Source organism: Saimiri boliviensis, chromosome 1 (genome assembly GCF_048565385.1).
Source record: "Saimiri boliviensis isolate mSaiBol1 chromosome 1, mSaiBol1.pri, whole genome shotgun sequence".
In the NCBI taxonomy this organism is placed as follows: domain Eukaryota; kingdom Metazoa; phylum Chordata; class Mammalia; order Primates; family Cebidae; genus Saimiri; species Saimiri boliviensis.
The window spans coordinates 175,762,523-175,777,062 of NC_133449.1; the positions used below are offsets into that span (position 1 = coordinate 175,762,523).

At 45.3% G+C, this 14,540-nt stretch overlaps 1 protein-coding gene across 1 annotated transcript in view; it reads left to right on the top strand.

The window, feature by feature from the left end:
- The first annotated feature begins 303 nt into the window (after positions 1-303).
- SAR1B (secretion associated Ras related GTPase 1B) overlaps positions 304-14,540 on the top strand; it is a 35,179-nt gene continuing 20,942 nt past the window's right edge. Inside the window, exon 1 of the mRNA XM_039468783.2 lies at positions 304-413. The gene's annotated coding sequence lies outside the window, so the exon portion shown is untranslated. The remainder of the gene's footprint in view (positions 414-14,540) is intronic.

Sequence of the window (14,540 nt, forward strand, 5' to 3'; positions counted from 1 at the left end):
CTCCAGTCTGGGCGACAGAGTAAGGCTCCTTCCCCCACCCCACCCCCCAAAAACGCCAAAAGTAATTTTCCCTAGGTAGGGACGGTGTGTTCCTTTCTAGGTACGCAAGGCCCTAAAATCCCTTCGGGCGGGCGGGTGTGGGGAAACCAGGAGGCTCCGAGACCCCGGCGGTGTCGCGGGCGGGGCGTGGTTGAGAGCAAGCTGGCTCAGCTGAGGAACGGGCGGCGGGACTGCCGGGAGGCGGAACTGAGAGCGCGCGGCGAAGCGGTCCTGCGGACTGTAGCTAGTGAGGCACCCGCCGACCCGGAAGGGGCTGATGAGAACTGGGGCCAAGGCAGCCATCGCGCTTTGCAGTTCGGTCTCCGGGTATACGGCCAACGCCAAGCAGGGGATTGCGTTCTCTCCAGTTGCAGGTAAATGACAGCCCCTCCTTCTGGGAGGACCGGCGGGCAGCAGTTGTGGATACCCTAGAAGGCGCACTTTTAGGGCAAAGACCTGCTCAGGGCCCCTGCCTGTGGCATTGTGTGAAGGGGCACCTTGTTTTTCACCCCGGGATTAGGCGGCGCGAGGGAGGACAGGTCTCATCCATGCTCCGCGGGGCAGTCTGATAGCCCTCGGGGCAGAACACTGCTGCTGTCAGACGCTTGGTCATTTCAGGAAAGAAAGAGATGGCTACAGGCAAACCCCTTCTTTCCCCTGGGCCTCAGTTTTCTTACCTGGTAAGGTGAAGGTGGTGGGTCTCATTGACAGACGAAGAGGCTATGACGCGGCCTGGTGTTTTTAGCTCTCCCAGTTAGTGTAGAGGCAAACTGAGCTTCCTTGCTAGTACTGGTTAACGTTTTTTGTAGCCCAAAGCCCTATTTAAGTAGGAAAAAGATAGACTGTTGAGAAAACTGTACTGATTCTTATTTTTTATATTTTTGTTGTTATTGTTGTTTTGAGACGGAGTTTCGCTCTTGTAGCCCAGGCTGGAGTGTAGTGGTGCGATCTCGGCTCACTGCAGTCTCTGCCTCCTGTCTCAGCCTTCTGGGGGATTACAGGCGCATGCCACCACGCCTGGCTAATTTTTGTATTTTTAGTAGAGATGGGATTTCGGCATGTTGGCCAGTCTGGTCTCCAACTCCTGACCTCAGGTGATGCTCCTGAATGGGCCTCCCAAAGGGCTTGGGATTAAAGACGTGAGCCACCTCGCCCAGCCACTGTACTGATTTTTTTTTTTTTTTTTTTTTTTTTTTTTTTTTTTTAGACGGAGTTTCGCTCTTGTTACCCAGGCTGGAGTGCAATGGCGTGATCTCGGCTCACCGCAACCTCTGCCTCCTGGGCTCAGGCAATTCTCCTGCCTCAGCCTCCTGAGTAGCTGGGATTACAGGCACGCGCCACCACGCCCAGCTAGTTTTTTGTATTTTTAGTAGAGACGGGGTTTCACCATGTTGACCGGGATGGTCTTGATCTTTTGACCTCGTGATCCACCCGCCTCGGCCTCCCAAAGTGCTGGGATTACAGGCTTGAGCCACCGTGCCCGGCCACTGTACTGATTTTTAAGATGTTGAAGCTTTTCCAAGAAGATAAAAATTTGTTTTAAAACAGCTAAAACTTGTTAGCTGAAAGAACCAGATTCATCAGGAATTTAAGGTGTTTGGTACATTGTACAATATGAAGTGAAGAAGTCCTTTTAACTTGAAAAACCTAGTATTGTTTAGGTTTAGTGTTTGTGTGTTCTTATATGAGCCTCTGTATTACCAAGTATCTTTGATGAAGTCGGTAAAGTATCAGTGAATAGTAAGTCACATTGAAACAATGAAAAAAAGGAAAGAAAAGTAACAGTTATTGACTATCTACTATGTGTAAGACACTAGCTGTCATTTTACAGATGACAAATAATTAGTGATGCCAGTATAGCAAAGCAACAGAATATCTACTATTGTTACCTTTCAGTAGACTGTGACTGTCACCAACATGTTTTGAACTTAAAAAATTTTAAGATTGTTCATTGGCATTTTCTGAGTTTGTAGAAAAGGAAGGTGTCTTCATTTTAGAAATGTCAGAGATGCACTGTCAGTAAGTATAAAGATTAGCAGTTTAAATGAGGTACACTTTAACCTTCCTTTGCCTTACATTATTGTGCTGGAATAGAAATTCAAATACTAATTAAGACAAAAGATGAGTCTAACAGAAATGAAAATCAGCCTGGGCAATATAGCAAGACTCAGTCTCTACATTTAGAAAAAAAAAGCTAGTGGAGTGCAGGGCCTTGGCCGGTAGGCTGATAGTCCCAACTACTTGCCACTAAGGTGGGAGGATTGCTTGAGGTCAGGTCAAGACTACAGTGACCTGTGATCATGCCACAGTACTCCAGCCTGGGTGACAGAAAAACACTGTCACTAAAAAGAAAGTAAAAAAGAAAGAAAGAGAAAAAGAAATGAAAATCATTTCTACATCATTTGAAGCTTACAAGTTTGAATGCTAAAATGCCATAGTATTTCTTTTCTTTTTTCTTTTTCTTTTTCTTTTCTTTTTTTTTTTTTTTTGAGACGGAGTCTCTCTTCACTCTTATTGCCCAGACTGTAGTGCAGTGGCATGATCTTGGCTCACTGCAACCTCTGCCTCGGGTTCAAGCGATTCTACTGCCTCAGCCTCCCAAGCAGCTAGAATTACAGGTGCGCACCACCACACCTGGCTAATTTTTGTATTTTGAGTAGAGACAGGATTTCACCATGTTGGCCAGTCTGGTCTCAAACTCCTGATCTCAAGTGATCTGCCCATCTCAGCCTCCCAAAGTGCTGGGATTACAGGTGTGAGCCACCATGCTCTGCTACAGTAGTATTTCTATGCTCACTTTTTTTCTTTTTGAGACAGAGTTTTGCTCTCGTTGCCCAGGCTGGAGTGCAGTGGCGAGATCTCAGCTCACCACAACCTCCGCCTCCCAGGTTCAAGTGCTTCTCCTGTCTTAGCCTTCCAAGTAGCTGGGATTACATGCATATACCACCATGCCTGGCTAATTTCATATTTTTAGTAAAGATGGGGTTTCTCCATGTTGGTCAGGCTGGTCTCGAACTCCTGACCTCAGGTGATCCGCCCACCTTGGCCTCCCAAAGTGCTAGGATTACAGGCATGAGCCATCATGCCTGGCTTATCCTTCTTCTTCTTCTTCTTCTTCTTTTTTTTTTTTTGAGACAGAGTTTCGCTCTTGTTGCCCAGGCTGGAGTGCAATGGCGTGATCTCGGCTCACGGCAACCTCTGCCTCCTGGGTTCAGGCAATTCTCCTGCCTCAGCCTCCTGAGTAGCTGGGATTACAGGCACGCGCCACCATGCCCAGCTAATTTTTTGTATTTTTAGTAGAGACAGGGTTTCACCATGTTGATCAGGATGGTCTTGATCTCTTGACCTCGTGATCCACCCGCCTCGGCCTCCCAAAGTGCTGGGATTACAGGCTTGAGCCACCGCGCCCGGCCTTTTTTTTTTTTTTTTTAAAAAAGACAGGGCTCTCACTTTGTTGCCCAGGCTGGTGGAATGCGGTGGTGTTATTACAGCTCACTGCCTTGAATTCTTGGGCTCAAGCAATCCTTTAGCCTCAGCCTCCTGAGTAGCTGGGACTGCAGTTTCGTGCTACCATACTCACGTAATTTTTAAAATTTTTTGTAGCCAGTCATGGTGGCTTTGTAATCCCAGCACTTTGGGAGGCTGAGGCGGGTGGATCATGAAGTCAGGAGTTCAAGACCAACCTGGCCAAGATGGTGAAACCCTGTTTCTACTAAAAATACAAAAAAAAATTAGCCTGGCGTGGTGGTAGGGCCTGTAATCCCAGCTATTTGGGAGGCTGAGGCAGAGAATTGCTTGAACCAGGGAGGTGGAGGTTGCAGTGAGCCAAGATTACACCACTGTGATCCATTCTGGGCAACAGCTCAAGACTCTGTCTCAAAAAAAAAAAAAAATTTTTTTTTTTTGTAGAGATGTGGTCTTGCTATGTTGCTCAGGCTGCTCTTGAACTCCTGGTCTCGAGTGATCCTCCTGCCTTGGCCTCCCAAAGTACTAGCATTACAGACATGAGCCACTGTGCTCAGCTTGGATATTTGTATTCTAGGACAGTTACTACATCAATTTCACCACAGCATTACCATGCTTTGCATCTCAAAGTTATTAATGCATTGATTCTACAATTATACTCTGATGTCATATTTGCCTCTTTAGACTATCATGTCTCTCATTTTCTCCCAACAGTATTTTTTGGGTATCTGTATTTTGTCATTTTATGTGGTTTTTTTTTAAGGACCACTGAGAACTAATGTGTATTTTTTTTTTTTTTTTTTTTTTTAAAGATGGGGTTTCACCATGTTGGCCAGGCTGGTCTTGAACTCCTGACCTCAGGTGATCTGCCCGCCTCGGCCTCCCAAAGTGCTGGGATTACAGGCGTGAGCCACTGCACCCGGCTGTATTTTTAGTTTTTACTTTATTATTATTTTTTTGAGATAGGGTCTCACTGTCACCAAGTGCATGCTACCACGTCTGGCTAATTTTTATATTTTTTGTAGAAATGGGGCTTTTCCATGTTGCCGAGGCTAGTCAAAAATTTTTTTATGGGCCGGTCGTGGTGGCTCACACCTGTAATCCCAGCACTTTGGGAGGCCGAGACGGGCGGATCACGAGGTCAAGAGATTGAGACCATCCTGGTCAACATGGTGAAACCCCATCTCTACTAAAAATACAAAAGTTAGCTGGGCGTGGTGGCGCACGCCTGTAGTCCCAGCTACTCGGGAGGCTGAGGCAGGAGAATTGCTTGAACCCAGGAGGCGGAGGTTGCGGTGAGCCGAGATCGTGCCATTGCACTCAAGCCTGGGTAACAAGAGCGAAACTCCATCTCAAAAAAAAAAAAAAAAAAAAAAATTATTATTTTTTGAGATGGAGTTTTGCTCTCTTTGCTGCCCAGGCTGGAGTGCAGTGGCCTGATCTCGGTTCACCTCAACCACTGCCGCCTTGGTTCAAGCAGTTCTCCTGTCTCAGCTATGAGCTACCGCGACCGGCCTTAATATGTATTTTTAAAAAGTAAATGAGGCCAGGCGTGGTGGCTCATGCCTGTCATCCCAGCACTTTGGGAGGTTGAGGTGGGTGGATCTTAAGGTCAGGTGTTCAATACCAGCCTGGCCAATATGGTGAAACCCCGTATCTACTAACAATACAAAATTTAGCCAGGCATGGTGGTAGGCACCTGTAGTCCCAGCTACTTAGGAGGCTGAGGCAGCAGAATCGCTTGAACCCAGGATGTGGAGGTTGCAATGAGCCAAGATCACGCCACTGCACTCCAGTCTGGGCAACAAAGAGAGCGAAACTCTATCAAAAAAAAAAAAAAAAAAAAAGGTAAATGAGCTGGACATGGTAGCCTGTGCCTGTAATCCCAGTTACTCAAGAGGCTGAGATGGGAGGATTGCTTGAATCCCAGAGATTGAGGCTGCAGTGGCAGAGATCACGCTCTTGCACTCTAGCATGGGTAAGAGTGAGGCCCTGTGTCAAAAAAGCAAATGGTTCTGTGTAATTACTAATGTATATGAGTTTTAGATATTAAATGCCATACAAGCTTTTTTTTTTTTGAGATGGAGTTTCACTCTTGTCACCCAGGCTGGAGTGCAATGGCATGATCTCTGCTCACCACAACCTCTGCCTCCTGGGTTCAGGCAATTCTCCTGCCTCAGCCTCCTGAGTAGCTGGGATTACAGGCATGCACCACCATGCCCAGCTAATTTTTTGTATTTTTAGTAAAGACGGGGTTTCACCATGTTGACCAGGATGGTCTCAATCTCTTGACCTCGTGATCCACCCGCCTCAGCCTCCCAAAGTGGTGGGATTACAGGCTGGAGCCACCGTGCCCAGCGCCATACAGACTTTTTAAATTTTGCTTTAAAAATTTTTCCATAGTAGCTTTTTTGAGATACAGTTGATATGCCATAAAATTGACCTTTTAAAATTACACAATTAAGTGTTTTTAGTAGAGTCACAATGTTGTGTAAACATCACCACTGTCTAATTCCAGAACATGTGATCATCCCAAAAAACCCAGTACCCCTTAGCAATCACTCCCCATTTTTCCTTTCCTCAGTCTGACAACCACTATATACTTACTCTTTGCATTTATCTACCCAGAATATTTCATATAAATGAGCCATCCATATAAGTTTAATTGAATAAGGCTTTAAGAAGTTACTTGTAACCTGAGATTCTGTTCCATTACATCCTTCGCACTGATTTTCATGTTACTTGAGTAGATCACTTTTCTAATTTGCATAGGGACTTTTCCTGTTTGGTATTGGTGCAATAAATAAATCTGCTGATGGGTGTTTGTTTCCTTGTTCTTGACCTTTGCTCTTCACATGTCTTAATAGTGTGTTCATGGTGTTGTGTAACCTGTTTTCTGGGCTCAGATATCTATCTGTTTGTAGCTAAGTAACTTTTATTCTTAGTTGGGCATTTTTACCTCTTCTTAACAACAATAAAAAATTTATATAGTTAATTCTGTTTCTGATTACTCCTAGCTTGTTTTAAGGTTCCTAGAAACCACAATTTTTATTTTACTTATTTATTGTGAGACAGAGTCTTGCTCTGTCACCCAGGCTGGAGTGCAGTGGCATGACCTTGGCTCACTGCAACTTCTGCCTCCTGGGTTCAAGCAGTTCTCCTGCCTCAGCTTCCTGGGTAGCTGGGATTACAGGCGTGCCTTACCACGCCCGGCCTTTATTTTTGTATTTTTAGTAGAGATGGGGTTTTGCCATGTCGGCCAGGCTGGTCTTGAACTCCTGACCTCAGGTGATCCGTCTGCCTCAGCCTCTCAAAATTCTGGGATTACAGGTATGAGCCACTGTGCCTGACTGAAACCACAATTTTAAAGAAATACATATATTATTATCTTCCAAAGCAGAGTTTCTCTGTGTCTTGTTAGATTATCTCTCTTGGGACAAATTTTACAACAGCAAGTTGGTACCATCCTTATGCAGAAAGTGTTTTTTCTTTCAAGGCTTTTCACCATTCCTTAGCTAACAGTCATCTTCCGAAACAGTGAGGACTTTGCCACTTGATTCACAGTCTTGCTTTCTGTATCAATGCCCTCCAAACTTCCAGGTGATTACACTGCCTGTCAATGTGGACAGTGTACCCTCTAGCCTGGCTCCCGGTATCTTTCACCTCCATTGTTTTAATCTGTCCATGCCAGAGCCAGAACTTGGAGTTTGCCACCACCCAACTCTGAACTTCTCTTAAATTCTTGTACCTCCTATATTCTCTTCTACTTTGCTGGCACAATTCTGGCCCACCTTTCATCATCTTTCTTTTATTTTTTATTTTTTTTTTGAGGCGGAGTTTCGCTCTTGTTACCCAGGCTGGAGTGCAATGGTGCGATCTCGGCTCACCGCAACCTCCGCCTCCTGGGTTCAGGCAATTCTCCTGCCTCAGCCTCCTGAGTAGCTGGGATTACAGGCACGAGCCACCATGCCCAGCTAATTTTTTTTGTATTTTTAGTAGAGACGGGGTTTCACCATGTTGACCAGGATGGTCTTATCTCTTGACCTCGTGATCCACCTGCCTCGGCCTCCCAAAGTGCTGGGATTACAGGCTTGAGCCACCGCGCCCAGCCCTTTCACCTTTCTTATCCTTTTCTGTTTTTGGCTTACAGACTTTTTCTACCCTGTTTTCCCAGTTCTGTTCTGTGAGAAGCCTGCCTTTGATCATTGCTCCATCTCTGTATACTACCTTTCTATATACTTCTTACTACCTTTGTCCAATCAACTTGAACTTCTTATCAGATCCCTGCAGTCCCTCTCACTTGTACTCTCAAAATCCTGTTCCCCTTGTCCTTTTTTGTTTCTATCCTTGATGCTCCTAATCTCTGGTCACTCCATGTTGAGCATTGCTGGTTGGGGGTGGGAGGCTGGAAATCAGCACAGATTAGCACTGCTGTGAATGTTTGAGTTTCAGTTCCAACTGAGTCCTTGGCTTTTTTCTGCACTCTTTTAACTTGATTCATTCCCCACAGTAGCTATTGTAATGCTTGCTCTGCTCCTCAAAAATTCTCTATACCCCTTCACTTTGGAAATTTTTTGGCCATTCTTCCTTCTAATCTTAGACAGAAAGATGCGCTCTCAGTCCAAGCTCCTCCTGGGTCTTTGTCCCTTTTGGTTAATTGCTTCCTTCTCTTTTCTTTCATCTTTTTAACTTCTTCTGTTCCACTAGCTCCTTTTCTTCAGTTTATCATCATACTCAAGCCTCACCCTTCTTTGAGAAGAAAATCTCACTTCCAGGCCTGCCATAATGGCTCACACCTGTAATCTCAGCACTTTTAGAGGCCATGGGAGGCAGATCACTTGAGGTCAGGGGTTCGAGACCAGCCTGGCCAATATGGTGAAACCCGGTCTCTACTGAAAATTCAAAAATTAGCCAGGTGTGGTGGTATACTCCTGTGATTCTAGCTGCTCAGGAGGCTGAGGCAGGAGAATCCCTTGAACCTGGGAGGTGAAGGTTGCAGTGAGCTGAGATTGAGCCACTGCACTCCAGCCTGGGTGATTAGAGTGAAATTCCATCTAAAAAAAAAAAAAAAAATCTCACTTCCCTTATCCCATTTCCAACTTTTTTTTTAAACGATTTTAGTTTTTTACCATTTCAATTTTTTTTGAAACAAGAATCTCTCCTCACTTGCCTCACCTATTAACCTCTTATCCCATTTACTGTCACCCTGGCTGGAGTGCAGTGGTGCCATCTTGGTTCACTACAGTCTCCACCTCCCAAGCTCAAGCAGTTGTCCCACCTCAGCCTCCTGAGTAGGTAGAACTACAGGTGTGCACCACCACGCCTGGTTAAATTTTTTCTTTTCTTTTCTTTTCTTTTTTTTAGAGACGGGCTTTCACCTTGTTGGTCAGGGTAGTTTTGAATTCCTGACCTCAGGTGATCCACCCACCTCGGCCTCCCTAAGTGCTGGGATTACAGGCGTGAGCCACCATGCCCAGCCATTTTTATTTTATTTTATTTTTTTTGAGGTGGAATCTTACTTGGTCACCCAGGCTGGAGTGCAGTAGTGCAGTCTCCACTCACTGCAACCTCTGCCTCCTGCGTTTCAGCAATTCTCCCACCTCAGCCTCCCGAATAACTGGGATTACAGGTGCTCACCACCACAGCTGGCTTATTATTATATTTTTAGCAGAGACTGGGTTGCACCATGTTGGCCAGGCTGGTGTTGAACTCTTGAGCTCAAGGATTCTCCCTCCTCAGCCTCCCAAAGTACTGTCATTACAGGCATGAGCCACTGCATCTGGTGTTACTTTTTTTTGAAACTGAGTGTTGTTCTGTCACCAGGCTGGAGTCCAGTGGTGCAATCTTGGCTTATTGCAACCTCTGCATCCTGGGTTTAAGTGATTCTCCTGCCTCAGCCTCCTGCATAGCTGAGATTACAGGCATGTGCCACTACGCCCAGATAATTTTTGTATTTTTGGTAGAAACACAGTTTTACCATGTTGGCCTGGCTGGTCTTGATCTCTTGACCTCCTGATTCACCCACTTTGACCACCCAAAATGCTGGGATTACAGGCATGAGCCACCACACCTGGCTGCCTCACGTCCTAATAATAACAACAACCAGCCTTATTTTGTTCATTTTACCTCATTTGATCTTTATAGGCCCTGAGAGATTTTTCAGGAGAAATTTATAACTTTGTCCAAGGTCACACAGTTTATGAATCCTGGAGCTAGGCTTTGCTCTGCCCTAGGCACCAAAGTGCTGGGATTATAGGCATAAGGGCAAAGGTTTTTGTTTGTTTGTTTGTTTGTTTGTTTGTTTGAGACAGTCTTGCTCTGTCACCAGGATGTAGTGCCGTGGCCTGATCTCAGCTCACTTGCAATCTCTGCCTCCCTGGTTTGAGTGATTCTCCTACCCTCAGCCTCCTGAGTAGCTGAAACCTCTGCCTCCTGGCTTCAAGTGATTCTTCTGCCTCAGCCTCCCCAGTAGCTGGGATTACAGGCGCATGCCACCATGCCTGCCTAATTTTTTATTTTAGTAGAGATGGGGGTTTCACCGTATTGGCCAGGATAGTCTTGATCTCCTGACCTCGTGATTCGCCTGCCTCCGCCTCCCAGGGTGCTGTGATTACAGGGGTGAGCCACTGTGCCCCACCGCAAAGGTTTTAAGGTGGCAAAGTATGGGTTATCCACAATGAATGGCAAGCAGTTTATTTTGACCTAGGGAAAGCTGCAAGTAAGAAAGTAATATGTGTTGGGCCGGGCACGGTGGCTCAAGCCTGTAATCCCAGTACTTTAGGAGGCCGAGGTGGGTGGATCACGAGGTCGAGAGATCGAGACCATCCTGGTCAACATGGTGAAACCCTGTCTCTACTAAAAATACAAAAAATCAGCTGGGCATGGTGGCGCGTGCCTGTAATCCCAGCTACTCAGGAGGCTGAGGCAGGAGAATTGCTTGAACCCAGGAGGCGGAGGTTGCGGGGTGAGCTGAGATCGTGCCATTGCACTCCAGCCTGGGTAACAAGAGCGAAACTCAGTCTCAAAAAAAAAAAAAAAAAAAAAAAGAAAGTAATATGTGTTAAATTTGGAAAGGGAGCTACAGGGTAGATAGTATAAGTTCTGGAATACTAAATGGACTAGGAGTTAATAGAATGATTTCTCAGCTTAAAAACCTCCGGTGGCTCTCCATCCACATGTATAGGGTGGCCAAATAATCTGTCACTTAAACCAGGACCCTTTTGAGAGAAAGGGAGCACTATTAATTACGACACTGAGATAGGCAGAAGCTGAGAATATCCCCAGCAAAGTGAGAGTTACAGTCACCTTGACTGTAAGTCAAGTCCAAAATGATATTTTGGCAAAGCTGCTCTGGAGGCACTGTACAAGATAGGTAGAGGTGGGCCAGGTGCGGTGGCTCATGCCTGTAATACCAGCACTTTGGGAGGCTGAGGCAGGTAGATCACTTGAGGTCAGGAGTTCAAGACCAGCCTGACCAACATGACAAAACCCCGTCTCTACTAAAAATACAAAAATTAGCTGGGCATGGTGGTGGGGGCCTATAGTCTCAGCTACTTGGGAGGCTGAGGCAGGAGAATCACTTAAAGCCAGGAGGCAGAGCTCAGTGAGCCGAGATCACACCACTGCATTCTAGCCTGGGCAACAGAGCAAGACTCCGTCTCAAAAAAACTGAGATGGGTAGAGATAAATTTTGAGGTTAAGATGGCTGTTTAGGAACGTGACATAAGATTCTTCACTAGGTGGTTTCTGTGAGAACTAAAGAAAGGGTGAGTCTTCACTGCAATAAATTAATAGGACTAGGGATGGCTGGGTGTAGGTTATGAAGGAGGTGAAGGCATTACTTGAGTCATGAGCTGGAGTGATTTTATTTTTATTTTTTGAGATAGGGTCTCACTCCATTGCCCAGAATGGAATGCAGTAGTACAATCTCGGCTTACTACAACCTCTGCCTCCCAGGCGATCCTCTTGCCTCAGCCTCCTGAGTAGCTGGGACTACAGGTGCATGCCAATATGCCTGGCAGATTTTTTATTTTTTTTTGTAAAGATGGGGGTCTTGCTTTGTTGTCCAGGCTGGTCTTGAACTCCTGGCCTCAAGTGATCCTGCCACCTTGGCCTCCTGAGTAGCTGGGATTACTGGCATAAGCCACTACACCCAGCCCTGAAAGATTGTGTGTGTGTGTGTGTGTGTGTGTGTGTGTGTGTGTGTGTATTTTTTTTTTTTTTTTTTTTTTTTTTTTTTTTTTGAGAAAGAGTCTCACCCTGTCGCCCAGGCTGGAGTGTAGTGGCTGGATTTCAGCTCACTGCAGCCTCTGCCTCCTGGGCTCAAGCAATTCTTGTGCCTCAGCCATCTGAGAAGCTAGGATTGTATACATGCACCACCACTCTTAGCTAATTTTTGTATTATTAGTAGAGTTAGGGTTCTGCCATGTTGGCCATGACTGGTATTGAACTCCTGGCCTGAAGTGATCCACCTGCCTTGGCCTCCTGAAATCCTGGGATTACCGGCGTGAGGCATGCCTGGTCCAAAGTATATGTCACCTTTCTTTCTTTCTTTTGAGACGGAATCTCACTCGGTTGCCCAGGCTGGAGTACAGTGGCGCTATCTGGGCTCACTGCAACCTCCTCCCGCTGGGTTCAAGCAATTCTCCTGCCTCAGCCTCCCTAGTAGCTGGAATTACATGTGTGCACTAGCATGCCTGACTAATTTTTTATTTTTAGTAGAGATGGGGTTTTACCATGTTGGCCGGGCTGGGATGTGATCTTTCTTAAGCGGCTTTCTTCCCTCTTATTTTCCATATTACCCTATCGGTTTATCAAGGAATATATCAAGTAAATACCGAATTTTCTACTGTGATTTAAAAGATTTTTTGTACCATTCAGTAACGGTCAGGCATGGTGGCTCATGCCTGTAATCCCCAGCACTTTGGGAGTCACAGGTGGGAGGATGGCTTGAGCCCAGGAGTTTGAGACCAACCTGGACAACATAGTGAGACCCCTGTCTCTAAAAAACAAAAAAATTGACAATGTGATTACAATTTGAAAAATACAGAAAGATAATACCCAGAAATTTAAGATCAAAATAAAGAGAAAAAGGGTTTTTATTCCACATGGGTATAATTGGACTTGGAAACTTTATTAAAATAACCTTTCTTCTTCTCTTTCTTTTCTCTCTACGTATCTTCCTCCCTCTCCCCACAATTCCCAATAAGTTTTGATAAATACCTCATAGGCCATATATAATTTTGTTATTTTTGTGGTTTTTGAGATAGGATGTTGCTCTGTTGCCCAGGCCAAAGTGTGGTGGTACAATCATGACTCACTGCAGTCTTGACTTCTCAGGCTCAAGGGATCCTCCCAACTCAGCATCCTGAATAACTGGGACTACAAGCATGTGCCACCATGCTAGGCTAATTTTTTTTTCATTTGTTGTAGAGACAGGGTCTCACTATGTTGCGCAGGATGGTCTTGAACATCCTCCTGCCTGTGCCTCCCAAAGTGCTGGGATTACAGATGCTAGCCACCATACCCAGCCTAAAATTTTTCTTAAGTAACACTTGTGATACATATTTTTATACATAAAACTTGAAACTTTTCTATATTTAGAATAATTTCCTTTTTTTTTTTTCCAGACAGTTTCACTCTACCGCCCAGGCCGGAGTGCAGTGGTGCAATCTCGGCTCTCTGCAACCTCCTCCTCTCTGGTTCCAGTGATTCTCATGCCTCAGCCTCCCTAGTAGCAATGAGTACAGGTGCCAGGCACCACCAATGGCTAATTTTTGTTGTTGCTGAGAGGAAGTTTCACTCTCTCACCCAGGCTGGAGTACAGTGGTGCAGTCTTGGCCCACTGCAACCTCCACCTCCTGGGTTCAAGTGATTCTGCCTTAGCCTACCGAGTAGCTGGGATTACAAGCATGCGCTGCCACACCCACCTAATTTTCATGTTTTTAGTAGAGACCAGGTTTCACCACATTGGCCAGGCTGGTCTTGACCTCCTGACTTCTAGTAATCAGCCTGCCTCGGTCTAAAAAATTACTGGGGTTACAGGCGTGAGCCACCGGGCCTGGCCTCTATATTTAGGATAATTTCTTTTTTGTTTTTGTTTTTGTTTTTTGAGACGAGTCTCGCTCTGTCACCCAGGCAGTGGTGCAATCTCAGCTCAGTGCAACCTCTGCCACCCAGGCTCAAGCAGTTCTCGTGCTTCAACCTCAGAAGTAGCTGGAACTATAGTTGAGCATCATCACACCCACCTAATTTTTGTATTTTTAGTAGAGACAGGGTTTCACCATGTTGGCCAGGCTGGTCTCAAACTCCTGAACTCAAGTGATCCACCTGCTTCAGCCACCCAAATTGCTAGTATTACAGACGTGAGCCACTGTGCCTGGCCTATATTTAAGATAATTTCTTTTTTTTTTTGGTCTTTTTTTTTTTTCTTTTTTTAAGACGGGGTTTCACCATGTTGGTCGAGCTGGTCTTGAACTCCCAACCTCAGGTGATCCACCTGCCTTGGCCTCCAAAGTGCTTGGATTACAAGCATGAGCCATCATGCCTGGCCTTTTTTTTTTTTTTTTTTTTTTTTTTTTTTTTTTTTTTTGGTCTTCTTAAAGCTAAGCCTCTAAGCATAAGATAATTTCTAAAAGTAGAATTCTTGGGTCAAATGATAGTAACATATATTTTTGCCTAATTGATTTTCTGCTAGTTTATACTGCCACCAAATGTGCCTCTTTTACCACATCCTTTTTGGTCCTGGCTGTTAAAATTCTTTTTCATTTTGCTACTTTAGTGGACAACGAATGGTTTCTACTTGGTATTTTAATGTCTTTTTTTTTTTTTTTTTTTGAGATGGATTCTCACTGTGTAGCCCAGGCTGGAGTTTAGTGGCGTGATCTTGGCTCACTGCAGCCTCTACCTTCTGGTTTCAAGTGATTCTCCTGCCTCAGCTTCCAGAGTAGCTGGGATTAGAGGCGCCTGCCATCACACCCAGCTGATTTTTTTTTTTTTTTTTTTTTTAGTAGAGACAGGTTTTCACCATGTTGGCC